This window comes from Mustela erminea, chromosome 4 (assembly GCF_009829155.1).
Source record: "Mustela erminea isolate mMusErm1 chromosome 4, mMusErm1.Pri, whole genome shotgun sequence".
Taxonomy (NCBI): Eukaryota; Metazoa; Chordata; class Mammalia; order Carnivora; family Mustelidae; genus Mustela; species Mustela erminea.
The window spans coordinates 140056665-140075071 of NC_045617.1; the positions used below are offsets into that span (position 1 = coordinate 140056665).

General features: G+C 42.1%; 1 protein-coding gene and 1 pseudogene across 7 annotated transcripts in view; both read right to left on the bottom strand.

The window, feature by feature from the left end:
• The window catches only part of ATXN1 (ataxin 1), a 400612-nt gene that overhangs the window by 258664 nt on the left and 123541 nt on the right, over positions 1-18407 (bottom strand). The window lies entirely within an intron of this gene.
• Positions 537-606, bottom strand: LOC116589486 (annotated as a pseudogene).

Sequence of the window (18407 nt, forward strand, 5' to 3'; positions counted from 1 at the left end):
CAGGCTGGAGAAGGGATCCAGGGAGGAGGAGGACCCACAGGCAAGATGCAGGGCAGAAAGCATGTGGGATGCTTGCAGCCAACACAGCTGTAACATGAGGGACACAAGCTGAGTCCCCATCAGTCCCTGGGTCTGCTCCTAGGTTGGCATTAGGAGCCCCAACCTCCCCCCAAAAGAACAGGACCTGGTGGGAAGGACCATGGAAGCTGAATCCACAAACCAGGGGTCTCCTTGTTTGGTCCTCTCCTAGGCTAAGACTTTACGAAGGGGAGACTGGTAAAGGCCCCAGATCTGAGCAATGGGGAACAGCTGCAAATGCTTTCCAAGAGCCCCTCAATAAAAAGAGACAAAGAATAATGGGATCAAGAAAATGCTTCACACTTAGGTTTTTGGAAGAGGAAGCTACAGAGAAGCCCAACTATTAGAAGGTTATATGTAAATTATACACATACACATGTATATATCAAAATTATGTATCATATCAGAAGAAAACCCACTCATTATAGACATTAGTCAACAAACCAAGAAGTGAAAAATGACAAAATGTTTTGTGTAAAAGTACTACAAATTATAAACTATAGAAATGATCCCTGAAAGTATAGTCTTGTAAAGTACTACAAATTATAGTCAGTTATGTGATCTGCTCCCACTAATAGCCAACTACTACGGGGCACAGTATCAGTGAATTGTATCATGAGCTATGTGTTCCATTAACTCACTGTGTATGTTCCATTTTATGACAGCGTTAAATTCTGTTTTAGATGTTCAGGCTTCCTATTTTCCACTGCATATTGACTGCACTAGATCGGACCTTACCCTCACCCTTTCACTTCACTGACGTAGAAACTTGGACAGGGTCCTGCCTTCCCAAAGCCACGGAGAACCAGTTCTGAACGGACCTGCGAATACAGCTCATGATCCCTGCACCGCTGCAAGGCTTATCCTTACAACACTGTGTGCTTAGATAACACTGTGGGGACACAATTCCCCTCCCGCTCCTTCTGTAGGACCATTTGCTCATGAGTCAGGATTATTCAAGAGACATGGGAAACAGGTGTGATCTTTGGGGAAAGGGACAGCTCAGGAGGAGAGATTCTGGAACTCTGGGTTAAGAGACTCTGGGATGACACGACCTTTAGGAGAAACAAAGCCTCTCTTCTGTAAGAAAATCAAGAGTCAGCACAGTGCAGTAGGGAAAAAATGTAGGTTATCAAGTCAGAGACCCCGGGATGAGCCTCAAAGCTTACTAGCTATGTGACCTAGGACAAGTTACAGAAACTTTCCAAGTCTATATTCCCTTACACATAAAACAGGCACAATGATGATACTTATTCAAATGAGTTGTGACAGGAGATGAAATTGTATATTAAGAACACCTTGCACAGTACGTACGCTCAATCAATATTCAGTAATCAATCAAGGCCACTAAGAGAGCCTCGGTGTTAAACACGTGATGGTTACCTGGATGTGAAAGGTGTTTCCAAGGTCAGGTACGTGTACGAGTAACCGTGGAAAGCACGTTCCAATGTGTCAGTGTTATATTCACGTATGATTTCAAAATAGATTGCCTGTCCGTGTCTGGGGTGGGAAATCTAAGGGGAACATGCAGGAGCCAGGTGTGTTTCCATCTGACATGTCAAAACACACAGCAATGTCCCCATCTGCCACAGGTAACACGGTCTATCATTAGGAACCAGCCCTTGCTTTTACATCAGAATGTTTCACGGGAAACAACGATACCCTAGGTCCAGGGTATCCCCCCCCACCATTGTTTCTTAATCTGTAATGATGACTCCTGGCCCATTTTTCACATGCTCTCAAAGACATTGATCAGGGATCCTAAGGTGGTCACCGCCAGGCCTGAACCTCACAACATGTGCTTCCGGGGATCCATGAGCTGGTCTCATGTGCCCAGGGTGGCAAAGAACAGGAAGCAGCTCACTCTATAGACCAAGGCCCCTGAACCCGGGCTCAGGGACTGGCGAAGGATTCCTCGTCCATTTTCTCATCACGTCTCCTCCCCATATATAATTTTATCAGTAAATGAGAGATTAAAGTCTCATAGGAAAAAAAAAAAAAAAAGTCAGGAGTTTGTGTCTTAAGCTGTAAGTGGATCTCTAGCCCAAACTGCAATGCACACAGTGACATTTCAGTATGAGCCACTGACCCGGCCTGCAAGCCACAGCACTAAGTCTGGGTCTCTTCCACAGAGCCCCAGCATGCCGCCCTCCCTCCGTTCTAGAACTGTCTGTGACCTGGATGTCCTGGCAGGAAGCAGACCAGCTCCACCTAGGTCTTCTTCCAATCGCCCACAACTCCACCTCCGCACTCCCCCCACCCCACCCCTGTCTCTTCCTCCCTCCCTTGCTGCCCCCGCCCCCAGCAGTCTCTTTTTCTGAGCCGCCTTGATGGATAATAATTGAAGGTGGACCAGTAAAAGGAAAGAAAGGAAAGTGTGCTTTGCTACTCTCTTGTTGCTTCTGACTACATTGTGCTCAGATGTGGAAAGAGCTATTTCTCCACTCTTATTCAAAGACATGGGACACTACTGTTCTTTGTTTCCTTAAAGTATGTGGGCAGTCTTGCTCTCCTTAGTAGGGGAGGTCCTGCAAGGATCCCCGAAGCTTCTGGAGTGAAGCAAACACGTGCTAGGCTGAAAAACCAGAACCCAAACGCTGCCAGGGAAAGTGCAAAGGGTGAAACGGACATCCTTGTGAATCCTAAACACTATCGCAGGCAGAGTAACTGTCTGCCACTTGGGTGTTCTTCTGTGCCTAACTGGACCACACTCAGCTTCACGCTCATGGGGACTACTACAGAGATACAGGTGTAGTTTACTATAAACAAAGACTGTGTGTCTGACAATTTCTGTGTAAGCCTAACTTTTATAAATTACTTTATGTGCTAGGTGTCCTGGGGGAGTTCATTATTTAAGAGAATTTCACAAATGTTTTATAAAATTCACAGTCCTCTCCATCTGTGTTTTCAGAGATGTAGATCTTGAAATATCAGATCTCCTTTTTTTTTTTAAGATTTTATTTTGGGGGGTGCTTTTGATATTTTTATTTTTATTTATTTTTATTTATTTTTATTAACATATAATGTATTATTTGCCCCAGAGGTACAGGTCTGTGAATCATCAGGCTTACACATTTCATAGCGTTCACCATAGCACATTCCCTCTCTAGTGTCCATAACCCAGCCACCCTCTCCATGCCCTGCTCCGGCCCCCCAGCAATCCTCAGTTTGTTTCCTGAGAATAAGAGTCTCTTGTGTTTTACCTCCCTCTAAGTCATCTCTTCACCCAATATGGGGCTTGAACTCACAACCCCGAGACTGAGAGCTGCACGCTCCACTGACGGGAGCCAGCCAGGTGCCCCTAAATACCAGATTTTCTTCCAGAAGTCTCTTGCCCTGCCCCACTCTCCTTCGACCTCAACATCACTAGCTAAAGAATGTAGATACAGGAGGAACTATGCACGAGTTGCTGGAAAACAGAGCAGGGCATGGGACTCCTGGGTGGCTCAGTGGGTTAAGGCCTCTGCCTTCGGCTCAGGTCATGATCCCACGGTCCTGGGATCAAGCCCCGCATGGGGCTCTCTGCTGGGGGTGGGGGTGGGGGTGGAGCCTGCTTCCTCCTCTCTCTCTGCCTGTCTCTCTTCCTACTTGTGATCTCTGTCAAATAAATAAATAAATAAACAATCTTTAAAAAAAAAAAAAGAAAGAAAGAAAGAAAGAAAAGAAGAGAAAACAGAGCGGGGTACCAGACACATGCCATCATTTTAAAAACACCTTTGTTTGACAGAACATAGGAAGTGTAGCATAAAAGGTCGATCCACAGATGGGACTTTTGATTCTCCTTCTTGAGAAAGGAGTGCAGCACTATCGAGGATAAAACAAGCAGAGATCTTGAGAGAAACGCGTGAGTACCCATCCTAAACGAGAAGAATGAAAGCTGGAGGTCATGGCTGGTAGGAGACAAAACTACTCCCGGGAATCTGGACCTCAGCATTCAGAAGGCATGAGAGTAGAAGGACCTAGAAGAAGCACCACCACCCCAAGGTTACCCTACCAGAGGCGGGAGATCTTGCCGCATAGCAGGGCCCTGATATCAGAGGCATTTAGTCAGCATCACACAGGGTATGTGGAGTGAGAGCAGAGTCAGGGAGAAATCTGGGATCAGGAAACTCTCTCCTTCCGTGGCTTCATCTGACACATAGCAGAACCCGTGCAAAGAACACCAGCAGAAAGTGCCCATGATTCCAGCTCCCTCCAAGTCTGTGCAGCAGCTGTTGGACCACGGAGGTCATTTTGTCTCAGTCAGTTTCTGACTGAGAGAAGGAATCTTATCTTCTCCAGAAGGTATGGGATCTTTTAGGAACAAGTTTCAGGCTGGGCTAGACTTTTAATCATTCAATGATGAGTAAGCCAAAACGATGCCACATTGGGCTGCGAAAGACTTGATAAAAACAAATTAAAACATCTAAGAAATGAAGGAAAAAGGTAATGTGGAAAAAGATACACTATTGGAAATAGAAGTAAGTTTCAAACAAGATGTGATTTTTGCTTGGGACACCCTGGGTGGCTCAGTCAGTTAAGCATCTGCCTTCGGCTCAGGTTATGATCTTAGGGTCCTGGGTTGGAGCCCTGCGTTAGGTTCCTTGCTCAGTGGGGTGTCTGCTTCTCCCTCTGCCCCTGTCCCTGCTCATGCTCTTGTGTGCGCACGCTCTCTCTCTCTCAAATAAATAAATAAAATCTTAAAAAAAAAAAAAGAGAAGTGATTTTTGCTTGCCAAAAAAAAAGGGGGGTGGGGGTGGGGAGAAAACCCAGACTCTGGAACAAGACGTGAAAGATTAAAGAAAGACACGTGAATGAAACCAAAAAGAAACTGAAATACAAAAAATAATTAGGAATGTTTTCAACTGTCAGTTTTCAAAAGTGTAATTCAAAAGGTAGGTATTGGCCCTACATTAGGGCCCATACCAAGGAAAGACAAGACTCAAAAATCCTATCAGCGATGTGAAAAACAAACTTCAAAAATCATACCCAAGGGAGAGCAAAGAGACAAAAAGGTCGATTATCATGGATATTGAAGACAGAAGAGGAAGCCAAGATACAGACACTTCCGGTACCTGGAGTAGTCAGAACAAATATCACAGAAGCGATTCTGAAAGATACCATGTAAGGAAACTTTTCTGACCCAAAGGAATACCTGGTTCCCAAAGGGCGGGGGGAGGGGGGAGCTCACTCTGTACGAGACATCCAAGGAACGAAAACATAGATACATCTGCATAAGCACCTACATAAATTAAGGAAAACTGTCTTTTATTTACTTTCCAGGGAAACTTTTGAATTCTGAGGTCAAAATAAGAAGATTGCCAGCATCACATGGGGAAGGGAAAAAATAAAGGTACCCAGGCCACTAAGATGAAAGAACAAAATCAGGCTGGTCTTGGACTTCTAGTTGACAACAGAAGAAAGCAAGCAACAAACTGCGTAGCTCTGAAGGCAGAGAATGTTGATATGAGAATTCCAACAAGGGGAACGTAGGGGCTCAGTCAGTTAAGCGGTTAACCATCTGCCTTTGGTTCAGGTCATGACCCCAGAGTCCTGGGATGGAGTCCCTCCATGTAGGGAGTCTGCTTCTCCCTCTGCCCCTCCCCTTGCTCATTCTCTCTCTCTCTCTCTCTCTCTCTCAAATAAATAAATAAGTCTTCAAAAAAAAAAAAGGATTTTAACAAACCAAGTTTTCTGTTAAGGTATGAGAGCTAAAAAAAAAATGCAAGAGGTATTCTGGATGCAAAGCATCATTAAGAAAATGTACTTCATAAAAATATTATACAGCTGAGCCTTGAACAACCCAGCGGTTAGGGGCACCGACCCCTGTGCTGCTGAAAATCTGAGTATAAATCTGACTCCCCCAACATACAACTAACAAATAATCTACTGTTGTTGGAAGCCTTACCAATAACATAAACAGTCGATTAACACATTTTTCATGTATGCATCATAAACCACAATCTTAAAGTAAGCTAGAGAAAAGACAACATTACTAAGAAAAGCATAAGGAAGAGAAAACACATTCACAGGGTTGTAATGTAGTTACTGAAAACCACCTGCATATCAGTGGATCCTCAGGGTTCAAACTCATGTTGTTCAAGGGTCAACTGTATTTGAAGAAGTTCTATAGTCAGCCAAAAATTTATTTAAGAAAAAAAAGAAGAAAAGAAAGGAGTAGTTGTGCTTTAAGACAGTTTATAATATGTAATCAAACTGGGCATGGGTGGCTCAGTCGGTTAAGCATCTGCCTTCAGGTCAGGTCATGATCTTAGGGTCCTGGGATTAAGCCCCAAGTTGGGCTCCCTGCTCAGCGTGGAGCTGCTTCTCTCTCTCTCTCTCTCTTTCTCTCTCGACCTCGAATAAATACATAAAATCTTTAACAAATATATGTAATCAAATGATAGAAATGGCAAACAACCGAATATAGTTAGAGAATGATACAGGTCACTAGATAATTCTTATCAAGAAAATTTACAAACATTTAAAAAATGATCAGCTGAATCAAAATATCTATAGATTTGTTTTTTTAAAAGGAAAGGAGAACCCCAAAGGAGAACAAAGACGTGTTAATCTCATCTTACACAAAGAGAAGGTAAGGTCAACAAGCTTCTCGACATTGCTCATAGAGAAATTCAGGTGATTTTTTTTTTCAAATTTAAGAAGATAACTGAAAAATTAAACATTGTAACTTGAAAACTGTCATAGAGTAACTCTTATCACATGGAAATGGAAAATGGTGCAAACATTAAGGAATCATAAAAGGGGAAAGAATAAAATGATGACAAGAGTGAGTACAAGTAGATTGACACTGAAGACCGGTATTCATTCTCTTTTAAGAACAAAAGAGTCTCCCGTGGAGTCATAAATTAAGAATGACCTCTATGCTATCTGCAAAAAACCTGTAACAGTAAAGACAAGAGGACTGGGACAAAGGAACACTAGGAAATCGCACATTGAAAAGCAGTGTGTTAAGGGCACCTGGCTGTCTCAGTTGGTAAAGTGTGCCACTCTTGATCTTGGGGTTGTGAGTTCAAGCCCCATCTTGCACATAGAGCTTACCTAAAATAAATAAAAGCATTCAAAAATAAATTAAATGGAACTTTTGAAAAGTGATACATTAAAATAAAATCAGAATTAAATATTTAAAGCATTAAACAGGAGTATCAGTTTCTACTGACAAGGGCTACATTCAAAAGAAATATTAACATTGTATGTGCCAAGGGTGCCTGATTGGCTCTGTGGATTAAGTAAGCATCTGCCTCCAGCTCAGGTCATGATCTCAGGGTCTTGGGATCAAGTCCCAGATCAGGCTCCCTACTCAGTGGGGAGTCAGCTTCTCCCTCTCCCTCTGCCTCTGCCTCTCTCCCTCCACCCCTGCTTGTGATCACACACACTCTCTCTCTCTCCAATAAATAAATAAAAATCTTAAAACACATACACATATGAGGTATATGCCAAGAAAGATAACACAGCATGGAAATATGTAAAGAAAAATAAGCAGAGATTGAGTGCTATGCTTTAATTTTAATTTTTATTAAAGACTACCCCAGTGCTTTTAGTTCTGCAGATGAAGAATTTAATAAAGGTCTAGAGAAGTAGGGTTAATAAATAAATAAATAAATAAATAAATAAATAAATACAGCTTATCTCACGATGAGATCAACCTGATAATTACAGCCCGCATCTTCTCTACAGAGACTCATGGGACATTAGCAGAAACCAGTCAAGTGTGGGGGCATCAAGGACCCCTCACGATGTCTCAATATTCTATGATCACAATATGATGAACTTCACATGAATAAACAAAAGCACGAACAATTCAAGTACACTGGTACATTTACGAAACAGTCTTCAAAACAGGTGTAGAGTCTAACAGAGGCTAAATCCCGTAACTGCAGACTGAGACCATGAAGCTAAGGAGCACATTCTTTACTGAAGTGGAGGAGACCCACACTCAGGCCAATACCTTAAATATTTTCATCATCAGAAAAACTTAGAAGAACAATCACCTCAAGAAATTAGAAAAGGGAAATGAGCTGAGGGAAAGCAAACTGAAGGCAGGGCACGCACAAATCACGACAGAAACAAATTCAAGGTTTTAAACAGAAAAGACGTCAGGGGCGCCTGGGTGGCTCAGTGGGTTAAGCCTCTGCCTTCAGCTCAGGTTATGATCTCAGGGTCCTGGGATCGAGCCCCGCATCAGGCTCTCGGCTCAGCGGGGAGCCTGCTTCCTCCCCTCTCTCTCTGGCTGCTGCTCTGCCCACTTCTGATCTCTCTCTGTCAAATAAATAAGATCTTTAAAAAAACAAAAAACAAAACAAAACAGAAAGACTTCAAAAGGTGGCCCTTAAAAATATCCCCCAAATAGAACAGAATTACTGCTAGTTAATGTAATGTGCTGAAGAATGAACAACTAGAATAAAACCAAAAATATTGAGGATTTTTTAAATTTTAAGAATATGTAAAATTTGGGTCTACATTAATAAAATGTTAAATATGGAAATGGCAGATATCCTAGAAAAGTTAAAATCTTGAATATTAATTTGAGAAGTAAAAATCTTGATCAGAAAAATTACTGTAGAAAAATACTGTGTGTTGAGCAGGGGCAGGAGGATAGGCTTTTATAATACAATGGAAAAAGGACCTGAGTTAAATAATTTGGGGGACAAGTAATTTTATTTTTTTTAAAGATTCTATTTATTTATTTGACAGAGAGAGAAAGATCACAAGTAGACAGAGAGGCAGGCAGGGAGAGAGGAGGAAGCAGGCTCCCCACTGAGCAGGGAGCCCAACGCAGGACTCGATCCCAGGACCCTGAGATCACAACCTGAGCGGAAGGCAGAGGCTTAACCCAATGAGCCACCCAGGCGCCCCATGAGGGACAAGTAATGTTAAAGCTTCCAGGCATGGACATAATACAGAGATTACATTACTCCATTCACAGCATCACTGGTTCAATAGAAAAAGTTATCATTATTAAAGATGCCAGAAAGGCATTTTAAAAAATATTCTGTGGGAAGGGGTATTGAAAATTGGAATAGGATGTTGCTTATTTGCCAGTAAAAGAGATCTGACCTATACCAATAGCCAACATACTAAAAGTTAAAAGAGTCAGTAATTAAATTCAGGAATGAAGTCAGTGTACCTGGCTCTACCATTATTTAACATGGCACTGGGATGTTCTAGAAGAAATGAAAATTTAAAACATCACAATGTAGGAGACAATATTTTCATTATTAAAAATGTTATGATTGGGGCGCCTGGGTGGCTCAGTCAGTTAAGCATTCAACTCTTGATTTCTGCTCAGGTCATGATCTCAGGTTCGTGAGATAGAGCCGGGTGTAGAACTCCCTGCTGGACTGGGCATGGAGTCTGCTTTGGATTCTCTCTCTCTCCCTCTGCTCCTCCCCACCAGAAAAGAAATGTTATTATTGTCTAATTAGACCATCTAAGGGGATTAGCAGAAATACTACTGCGACTTTGTGAGGTCCACAAAATGGCCCATTGTTAGACGTACATGAACACACACACACATTTATATCTGTGTTTTATAAAAAATATATATATATACACACACACATATATATACATATACACATATACACATATATATATATATACATATATATGCTTATACAGAAAGAGAGAGGGAATGGTTTCCTATAAACCAGGGATAAGCTGAAAATATAAGAGAAATAAAGACCAACACTATAACATCTCTAAGTGTAACCAACACTATAAAATCTCTAAGGAAAATGTAACAAGAATACTCAAATCCTACGAAAACAGACAATGCTTGACTCAGGTAGAAAACAGGAGTCTTCAGTAAGACTAAGTACATGGATCAAAACTTGCAAAAGTATAAAGACTTCAATTCTCTCCATGCTAACATGTCATCTATGACCATTAAAATCTATTTTGAAAAGATATGGCCCGGGTGCCTGGCTGGCTCAGTGGGTTAAGCCTCTGCTTTCGGCTCAGGTCGTGATCCCAGGGTTCTGGGATCAAGCCCTGCATCGGGCTCTCTGCTCAGCAGGGAGCCTGCTTCCCCCCTCTCTCTGCCTGCTTCTCTGCCTACTTGTGATCTCTCTCTCCGTCAGATAAAAAAATAAAATATTTTAAAAAAGAAGAAGAAAAGATATGGCCCAATTGGCCTTATATTTACATGGCAGAATAAATTAGCAAATAGATAAAAAGAGCTAAGGGCTTTGGGAAAAACAAAATTATATGGAGGAATCTAAGACAGCACATTAAAAACTATGAAAGCCATAGAATCCAAACTAAAATGCCAAACTACAAAGGTGGGGAAAATATCATTTAAGCTCAGAAAGATACCAAGTTTGTAAAAGTACCTAGTACATGATAAAGGTGGCGTTTCCTAGCACTGGAGGAAAAGAGTATTAAATAAATGGCGTGTGGAAACTGATGAGCTATTTGGCAAGATTCATCTGATCCTCATGCCTGAGATCACACATCAAAATAAGCTCTAAATATAAACTATGAGACAATAAAAGAGCTAGAAGAAATTATAGGTGAATATTTATCTGACCCTGGCGCATGGGAGGCTGTTTTAGGTATAAAATATAAAAATAAAATATGTTTGACTACACATGCATCTTGAGTATCTGTACATCAAATTCATTGTGACTAAAATTCAAAGGAAAACATCAAAGTGGGAAAAATATTTGTAACATTAGAATTAACAATCTTATGTAAAATGAACATATATATAAGTAAAAAAAAAAAAAAAACCTAACACAAAAATAAGCAGAGAACACAGTTTTTAAAAATACATAAGAAACAGAAAACATGAGGGGGAAAAGTCCCCCTGATGTTAATCATATGTATCAAAACCATGCAAAGGTTCTATTTGAATCCCCAGTTCCTATTTTTAAAAAAATGTGTCCTAAAAACAGAGAGAGGTCCAGAGAAGACACATGTTTGAGAAAATCCAGCAGAGCATTACTAAGAATTGGAAAATCTCTGGAGAATTAAATGCTCAGTCATTAGATTACTTGTGTAAATTACAGTTACCTACAAGAGATGGAAAACTACATAGGCAATACAATGGTGCCACGCGGGACTAACAACTGGCAAGATGACATGTTCCCCTTCCGTGGGCCAGTTCACTGATCAATTTAACTGATCCCAGTTTAAGAGGGTATAGGACTAGAAATACTAACCCATTCATGGTTATCTTGGCTGGGGGGTGGCGGGGTGGGATTTGCCTTTCACTTCTTTTCTGCATTTTCAGTTTTCTAAAACGAATATACGCCCTTTCTGTGATCAAGGAAACAATGAAACAGGCTCTGGAGTTAGACTACTCAGATTCACAACCAAAGCACCAGCATTCTAAGCCTCTGCCACCCTGGGCACATCGCTAGACTAGTAACAGTAACCACCGCACTGGGTTGCTGTGGCAACTGAATGTTACATTGTATATAAAGTGCTTAGTACGGCATCTGGACCATGGCAAGTTATAATATATACTAGTATATAATATTTATTAGTATTATTTTGACTTTAAAGCAACAGTATCCACCTCCAAACTTTTACAATAGAAGAGATTTTGTCTGGGCTTATTCTTGTGCCAGAGGATAAAAGTCTCTGACGGTTGTACACCCAAAATGCTCATTATTCATATCCATTCCCTCTCTCTTCTCTCTTCCTCCCTCCCACCCTTCCCCTCCCGCAGTCTTTTTCCTTTTTTCTTCTGTTTCTCCTTCTCCCTTCTCTCTCTGTCTCTGTCTCTCTCACACATACCCACCCACCCCATGATGAAGATCCTCATGCCCTAGGATGAGGACAAGTTTGAGCAACAGTTAACGGGCAGCCTCGACAGAGGTCATTTGAGCTATGTGGACAGTCCACCATAGTCAGCCAAGGTCAAAAGAAGTTGGTTTTGATAAGGAAGCCGGATGATCTAAGAGAACAGAGACTGCTGATAATTAGTTGGCCAATGTGTGGTCCCAGAAAAGGCTTTTGCTCTAACGTGGTATACACAGCGTTACAACTGGGTGAGCAAACACCCAGGGAAAGGCAGCTGGGCTGTGGAAGGAGCCCCCAAAAGCGAGCTGGTACACCCAGTTTCTAGGACCACCGCTCCCTCCCCCCACCAGCCGAGCATGTCATCCTGCAAGACCACACGCTCCTCACTGACCCCACGGGAACTCTCGGGGGCCCCATCAGCATTGGAGTTTCTATTACATAGGATGACAACTTCAGCTCCTCGCGTCAGTGGTTTTATTTTTAACTTGAGAACCAGCTCCAGTATTCCCAAACAAGCCCAAGAAAATTAAAAAAAATAAAGCATCCCAGGCATCTCTAATATTTATGTTGCTTTCCCCATCCGTGTTATTTTAGTAAATCTAGCAGAAAGTGACAAAATCTAGAAAGTGACAAATGAGTGCAGATTACCAGTCTCGGGCAAGGTCATGAGATGCCATCAGAAATGGTCTAAGGACACATGCATTTGGGAGATAACGCAGCTCTGCGGGTTATCTATAAATCGTTCCACTCCGAGTCTTGTCTGCGGCTCTCACACACCGGCAGTGCTCAGAGCCCGGACAACGGCACTAACCATGGCTGGAGAAGGCAATACAGAGGACCGAAAAGGAAATGTTTTGACTGAATCTGAAACATGGAGGAAATCTTTGCACACAAGACCGAAATAATCCTAAAAGGGGACCTAGCTATTTGTTATTCAGGTGGGTTTAGGGAATTAAACCATTGATGATTCGATCATCTCAAGAGGAGCAAAGATGCACGCACACACACACACACACACACACACACATCAGCATCAGGGGTAGGTGACAGAAGGCAGATAAAGGGGAGCAGGAGAACGGGCTTTGGGGTCTGGAGGTCTAGTTTTGAATTCTAGCCCTTACCGTAAGCTCACCAGCTGGGTGAACATGGGCAAGCAGTTGAAGCTCTCGGAGCCTCCATTTTGAAAAGGACGTAGAATGGTAGTAGCCATGTCTCTCTCAAAGATGACTGGAAAGACTGAGTTAGTCATTTACCCCGGGCATAATTAGGGAGCCTCGAGATATGCTGGCGCAGGGCCAGATGCTGAGACCAGAGAGGCCAGAGGAGACCAGCCTCGACCTACATAGACTCAAAATCTCTGGTTAATTGAGTGCAAGGAGAGAGAAACAAACTTATGAAAGTGGTGTCAGGAAAAATGAAGGCAGTTAAAGGAATGGAAAGTGATGGGGGTGTTATTTTACAGTTAATTCTCAGTTAAAGTGACATTTGAGCAAAGATCCAAAACAAGTAAGAGAGTGAGTCATGAGGCCAGAGGACGGGCGGGGGGGGGGGGGACCCGTAAGGAGAGGGACCAGTAATGCAAACAGATTGAAGCAGGAACAGGCTTGCATTCCATGGGACATTTGCAAGGAGCTGATAAGCTCAGGGCTTGCGAAACATGTGCCCAGACGATGCTGCTGTTGGTTGGCGGTGGTCTTACCAGGACACCAAAGCCAGCCGCATGCAGGGGATGTGAGAACAGGCACCGCCCTTGGTAACTAAAGCCATAAAGTGACAAAATTAGTATCGAACACAGGAAGTACTGATAAGGATCTTGACTAATTTTCATTTATTAAAAACTACAGCTCTATTTTTAGGTGTATCCGTCAATCTAACATCATTCAAGAAAAGCTTCTCTGAAAATTCTATTTCAGGAATGTAAATTATTTGAAATGAAAATATTCTGCATGCATGTTTGTTTGTTACCCCAGCCATCCTTCTGTTGGGCTTTAGCCTGATAAGAGCGTGTATGTGGTATCTTAAAGAGTTAGGAAACAGGGTATTTAGAAATTTCATAGGAGCACGTAAGTGGCAGAAATAGCCGATACGTTTTCATTTCCACCTATGCTCTCAGAGGGAAAAGGGTTCTAGCAGATGTCTTTCTAAGCTTTCCGCCTTCTCTTAACTGTCTCGGGATAATTCTACTTTACTGTTGAGTTATGCATATTTTTGGAATTTGATAAACTGAGTCATTCACACTGTATGAATATTTCTGCAACCTACTTTTTTTTTTTTTTGGCTTAATTATCAGACTGTTGGGATTTACCTGTATTGGTCTACATACGTGTTTTCATTGTTGTACAATATTCTTTGATTATATCACGCTTTGCTCATCTATTCTACTCTGAAATATTTGGGTGGTTTGGGTTTATTTTTTAAGCCATTAGTAATACCAGTAAAGCTGTGATGGACAGCACACATGGTTTCTGGTATGTGTATACGGAAGTTCTTCTAGGGAACCAATGTGGAAGGAAAACCGCCGAGTCATGGGGGGGTCCACATTTACTGGATAATGTTTATCTCTTGCCTAAATGTTTGTACCAATCAACACTCTCACCAGCTGTCCATAAGCATGAAATGCCATTTTTCTATCTTAGACCAAAATATGCTCCTTGCCACTGGGAATTCCAGACCTCGAATCCTTCAAGTGCCTCAGTGAAGTCAAGGCTGGCCTTTGAACAAATCCAGAATTGAAGAAATGTCACTTCCGCTGGATGTCTGGCTAACTCCTCACAAAAACTTCACACGCAAACAAGAACAACGATCAAGAACCAGCTCTTGCTGGAGCCATGATGCAAAAACAAGATGTTTCAAGGAAAGCAGACATGCTTAAAGATATTGTGGGTCTCTGCATTAATCTGAACCAAACTGCGCATAATCTAGATATCTGCCCCTGGCCTCCTGCTCCTTTTATTTCGTGGCATTTTTATAACTAAACTTGCCTGATAGAAGGCATGTGCACATTTCTGAGAACCAAGAAAAAAGGACTGAATTCATCCTCCCTTCAAAAATATGGTAGCTATGAATATACTAAAAACCACAGCATTGTACATTTTAAGAGGTGAATTTTATGGTATGTGAATTATCTCACCATAAAGCTATTATTAAAAATGCATCAGCAACGTGTAAACAGCCAGTCACAAAAGGACAAATATTTTTTGACCTCACATACAGGAAGACCCTAGAATAGTCCAATTCACAGAGACAGAACGTAGAAGGTGGTCGCCAGGGGCTGGGTGGATGGGCAGAATAGGGAGTCAGCAGTTCATGGGGACAGTTCCAGTTTTGCAAAACAGAGAGTTCTGGAGATGGGTGCTGGTGACAGATGCACACCCATGTGAATGTACTTAATGCCCCTGAGTTCTACACTGAAAAATTATTAAGATGGTAAATTTTACGTGTACTTTACACTCCTATGTCTTTATATTAGTGTAATATATATTCATGTAATATAGAAGTGTAAATGATAATAGGTGTTATATGTATGCAACATATAATATATACACTGCATATTACACTAATATATATATACATAGTGTATATATATATTTGTATATAATGTATGTATCTAAATGTATCCCAGAAGTAGCTTTGTTTCAGTGTTAATACCGTCATGTTCAAGCAAAGAGAATTTCTTTTTTCACGAAGTCACATAGCCTGTGCACCAAAGTCTGAGCATTTTCCCACTTTTCTTATTTTTATAAGCAATACCGAATTTCAGTGCACAAATGCTACAACAGCATCTACTGTGGGTGAGAAGAAGATTAAAAAAAAAAATCCTGAGTCTAAAGTTACTGCTCACATTGCAACCTTGACACAACGACTTTGCAAAAACAAGGGCTTAAATTTAACAGAATATGCCACGATTCAGAAAACGCTACTAACATATGCCCAAGGGGACTGAGTCACGCTTGCAGCTTCACTTAAACTCCTGAATTTTTTGACTTCTGTATGTTTAGATTCTCATCACTCGGCAGCTTCAACCTTTGTGTCTGCCACTGATGACACAATGCATCTCTTATCATTTGACATAATCTCTACCCTGAAATGCTTGTTTCTGAACAGCCTGAGGTTCAGAGGACACTTTTAAAAATGTGAAACCATAAAAACTGTCAACGATTACCGGCAACAGAGAAACAGGCAAGCCGCCTTTGATGCTGTCTTTATGTCTAGAACAACCTTCCCACTCCTGCTCCCACGTGGGTCCAGCGAGCTACAGCTCCTCCTTCTCCTCCTCCTCTTGGAGCTCACCTTAATTCACTTCCCTGTGATTTTTTAATGAAGGCAGCTGTGATTGCAGAAGCAAAGAAGACAGTACGAACTACCCCCGGGACAAGGAATGAGTATGCATTTATGTCCGTAGGTCCCCAAATAGTAAATTGCATGGCAATTGCTTGGCTTACGTTTCTAACGTATGTCTGTGCAATAACCTGTATCTGTTTTTCCCACCTTGAAGGATCTTCCTCGGTCCCCGAGAGAAGGATGACTGGCCACTCTGCAGGGGCTGGAGGATGGAGGGATGGCATATCTATCACTTCCATGGAGAGAAGTCAGGTAGACAACGTATGACTTACTAGGTTCCTGCTCAGAAGCTCACGTCTCTCTGGAGAGGCAAGGCATTTATCCTAAGTGCAGGGAACTAGTCATAATAGACCATTTTTTAATCAGCACACATTCATTCAGCAAATATTTACTGCAGACCTACTAAATGCCAGGAACCATGCCTGACATCAGGGACGGAAACAGGACAGCGACATGGCCTCAGAAGAGAGACAGATGGGGGTTCAGTATCGAACAGTTTCATCATGGAGTCTTTGCAACACTACAGCTGGTAAAAATAGCAGCTTTGCCCTCTCCAAAAAAAAAAAAAAAAATTTGCAGTGAGCACACATAAGTAATCCAGTTAGTGAGTGAACATTCTGGCCACAGGAGAACATTTTTGCAATGAGCACAGTGTTATCTTCTGAAGCTTTTCTCTTCTGAACCTTAGTTACCGGGCATTCCAGATGCACGAATGCTCCAGTACCCACAGAGAGACAAAGGACCAACTTTCCTTAATGCAAGTTGGCCACCATGGGAGATCTCAATAATAAAAAGGGGTGATTTTACCAAAGATCTAGAGATGGGACGTGTACTTCCGCTTTCATAACAGACTTCACAACTCCTTTTTTCCTGTCTGCCTTCCCTGACAGACTCCAACCTCGAACAAGACTTTCCTGTGTGCGGTTTTTCCTGAGCGTTTCCTGTGTGCGGTTCTCCCCGGTGACTAGCACAGAGCCTGGTTCCCACTGAGCAATTAGAAACATTAATGGCAACAGAGTTTTAAATTAGCTGGTGGCCTAGGATGGTAAAATCTGCTGAAATGGATTTCTAAAGACTGGATCACGAATACAATCTATTATCAATATCAATCCATGAATGAGTTCAATGAATGAATCAAGACAATTTACATACACTGTTATGGGCTGGGTTGTGTCCCTTCCTCCAAATTTGTATGTTGGAATTCCTACTTCCCAGTTCCTCGGAATATGACTGTATTTGGAGATAGGGCCTTTAAAGAGGTAATTCAGGTCAAATGAGGTCAAACAGGTGGGATCTCAGTCCCGTAGGACTGGTGCCCTTATAAGAGGAGGTCGGCAAAATTTGAAAGCTCTCTCTCTTTTCAAGGTATTTTTCATTACCTTGAGAAATGTAAGTGTAAAGGGACTCTGTTGTAAGGGTGCTAAATAGTACTGGTCTGGTGTATTAAATGGCACTCGAGTGTCCTATTATAAGAGTTAACAGAAATGCCAAAGGTGCCTCACCATACAGCAAGAGAACAGCTTCGACTTTGAAGAAATACAGACCGCGGAATACCCAACTAACACGTGCAAAAAGAAAAAAAATAAAGCATTTACTAGTAAAATGAAGGCGATTAGTTTACGAGTAAACACGTTTTTGATATGTGGTCCTGGGTGACATGTTAATTCCAAAGACAAATATTTTCTGTTGAAATAAAATCATTTTAAAAGATTTTTTAAAAGAGAGAGAGAGAGAGATCAGAACACAGAGACTCGGAGGGAAGACCAGTTGAGGACAACAGGGAGATGAGGGCCATCTATAAGCCAAGGAAAGAGAGGGCACCGTAAGCCTGGGAGAAACCAACCCAGCCGACACCTTGAACTTGAACTTCCAGCCTCCAGAACTGTGAGAAATACATTTCTTTTGTTTAAGCCACTGAGTCTGCGCTTCTTTGCTATGGCTGCCCTCCACAGAGGTTTCCAAAGACTGAGCTACGGCCTTGTAAATGGTCATTCTGGAAAGCGGAAATGTTTACTGCTACGCGGCGGAGAGTGTGCTGGGACAGGAGTCAGGAGCCTACATATTCACGTCTGGTTCCAGCCTGACCTCTCGCTCAAGCCCATCATTACTCTGGGTCTGTTTCCTCCTTTTAAGACACAAGTGCAGATCTCAGGAGCAAGCCGTTTCAGGGGCCACCCTGTGGGGAACTCAGCGTTGCCTTCCAGGACGGGACAGAAAGGACAGTGGAGTGCGTGTGC